At 46.3% G+C, this 2888-nt stretch overlaps 1 long non-coding RNA gene across 1 annotated transcript; it reads left to right on the top strand.

Annotated features, from left to right (window-relative positions):
* Positions 1-228: 228 nt before the first annotated feature.
* LOC128847313 (uncharacterized) lies at positions 229-2888 on the top strand. The gene is made up of 3 exons (XR_008446892.1): positions 229-366; positions 1598-2019; positions 2866-2888. It is a non-coding gene; the product is annotated as an uncharacterized LOC128847313 (long non-coding RNA).

Below are 2888 nucleotides of genomic sequence, written 5' to 3' on the forward strand. Positions count from 1 at the left end.
TTGGGAGTGTGGAGTTTACTTAGGAGGGTATGGAGGGGGCCAGGAGGACAGGGCAGAAGAGATATGAGGAGCAGGTGTGGAGTGAGGCTGAGGTGAAGTAACCCTGGGTCAGGGCCCAGGATGGGGTTACAGCAAACAGCCAATCAACCAGGGCTGAGGAAAAGAAATCAACCAACCAAGCCCCGTTAGCTATTTCAGTCTCCCCTTGTGAGCCCCCGATCGGTTTCACTGCCCCTCTCTGAACTCCTTGAAGTTTGGCAGTAACTACTCGCTGTTCAGCTGGGGACTTCGCAGAGGGGCTGAGCACACGGTCCAGGTGAGGTCTCCCGAGTCAGAGATTTGTGACAACCGAAGAGCATATTCCAGGTATGGTAGCTCTCAACCAGACTGATCTTCACCAGAAAGCAGGCTGCATCCAAAAACCCGTGAAGGAGTTCTCATTTTCCATCTCCAGCCTTTATAACATTCATTTGATACATTCTCATGCAGTCTAATGGCCTTTAAAAAAAGCTTCTGTTGTTTTTCAGCTCAAACTAACTGGGAACTGTATTTAATTTATGTGGAGGGTGGAAGGATGTTTATGAGTCCACAGAATTACGGTTACATTGATTTGATTATTTTAAAGTAAGTCCTTCTGATAATGTTAAGCTGTTTTGTATCACTTGATTAGTCTCATGGAAATCAGTGAGATTACTCACATGATTAAAGCGACTGAAGTCTCGCTGCATTTGACAGCACTTTGTGTACAGTCTCTCTCACAATTTCTGCTGCACACTTTGTCGGTTTCCCGTGTTTGTGCCGGTTTTTCACAGAGCAACTGGGCAGAAAAAAATAATCCTTTAAGATAGTAAAGAGTGACTGTAAAACTATACATAGAAGGACATCTAAGAAGCAGATGCAGGAGCAGAAACTGCTGTTAACCTGTTTTGAAACAGACTAGATTTCAAACTGGCAGCAGAACTGAGCCCTACATAATCAAACACCCCCGTAATACCACATAGACAGAGAGCTACTAAGGACGAGCATTCGAGATGTGCATCGTTCAGATTGCCTGATGCTCACCCTAATAATCCTCTATTTTCAGTTGTTTATAACTTTACCTGTTTGTTCCTAAAATCTCTGCCCCCGGAATTCAGGGTTTGGTTGGTTGGGGTTTTTTAAGTTTCACCCAAACCGGTACAGCCATGTCGAACAGCAAAGAATGCCAATGTTAACTATTTCCCCCCTCACTTTCTGTTCTGAAGAGCTCTCTCATCTGTGTGGTTTGGAACAGGAACTTGGAGATCTGACAGTGGGTAGCTCTGAGATCAGGCCTTTCGCTTGCTCTGTTAAAATCCCCTCAAACACAGCCACATTATAAACCAGAGGTAGGGAGAGTCACCGTTTGCCTGTTGTTGGCATTATCAGAACGGTAGAGATAGAGAACTATCAATGCCATGGTACCTAGGGGAATATCTGTCTGCCTACCCTCAATTTATCCCACCTTATCCCCTTGCCGTCTCCTCCTTTCCAAAGGCCCAGTATAGGCAACCAATGCACACAAAAAATAACCCCAGGAGACAAGCGTAAACTTCACATTCCACCATCTCTCCCGCAGGAGCCATGAAAGACACAAACTCTGTTGAGCATCTCCGGGGCCTCGTTACTTGTTCTGTCTGCCTGGAGCGCTGTCGAGATCCAGTGATCAGACACTGCGGCCACAACTTGTGCCAGGCCTGCATCAACCGGCCCTGGAGAGAAGTGACAGAGCAAATCACCTGCCCGTGGTGCAAAGAAGATATTCAGGGGGAAAAATCCGGCTCTGACAACCAACCCTGGAAGGTGGAAGAAATAGACAAGCAGTTCCTGTTAGAGGAGCCGAGTTTGTGGCCAGAAAGGGTGTGTGTGAACCACAAAGAAGAGCTAAAACTCTACTGCGTAGAGGATCAAACCTTCATTTGCCTTGTCTGCAGGGATGCCCAGAATCATAAATCACACACACTGATTCCCAGAGAGGAGGCTGATGCCAGCATAAACCGGGTAGTATTGTGCTAATTGATTAATTATGACATGTGTTACAGCAGCTCCTGGGGACCCCAGCTGAGATCAGGGCCCTGTTGTGCCAGGCGCTGCACAGACACACAGCGAGAGACAGTCCCTGCCCCAGCTGAGATCAGGGCCCCATTGTGCCAGGCGCTGCCCAGACACACAGCAAGAGACAATCCTTGTCTTGAACAACTGGCAGTATAAATAAACAAAGCAGAGAACAGAAAGCTCATTATCCTCCGAGCACATTGACATTTTTTCAACAAAACCTTTTTTTAAAAAAGCCGGGGGAAAGGGCCATTTTTCTTAATGAAAATTTGGGGATTTTTTTTTCAAATGTACAATGAAATTGATATCAAAATGTTTAACTCCCCCACCCCACCCCAGTTTTACTGCTGCCCTTAGGAGTTTTACCTGAGTAAGTATAGTACATTTGTAAAGTGTGTACCATGGTGCTCTCTAGTAGCTCGTCCACATAGTGGATAACAGCCTACTACCACTGCCAACTAAAGGGTTACCCCTATATGATTATCACAAGTTATACAGGTGACAACCTGAGTAAAGAGCTCAGAATTTGAGGCTAACAGAAGGAAATTTTTAATAACAATAGCAAACACAAGTGAACTATAACTCAGGCTACCCACGCCCTCTCCTTCGCCCTCCACTCAATGCCACGTCCCAGTATTGGAATCCAAAAAACCAAAAACATCCAACATTTGGGGCGATAGGCAATGGAGGGCACCTATTCACAGGCCCCTTTCTGGTGTGAGCAACGTCTTGCCCCTACAGAGGATCTGCTGTATGGAATATGGGTTGAGTTTCCTTTGCTTTCTCTTCTAGGGCATCAGGCGTCCCTTGGCCGG

The sequence above is a fragment of the Malaclemys terrapin genome, chromosome 13 (assembly GCF_027887155.1).
Source record: "Malaclemys terrapin pileata isolate rMalTer1 chromosome 13, rMalTer1.hap1, whole genome shotgun sequence".
Classification (NCBI taxonomy): domain Eukaryota; kingdom Metazoa; phylum Chordata; order Testudines; family Emydidae; genus Malaclemys; species Malaclemys terrapin.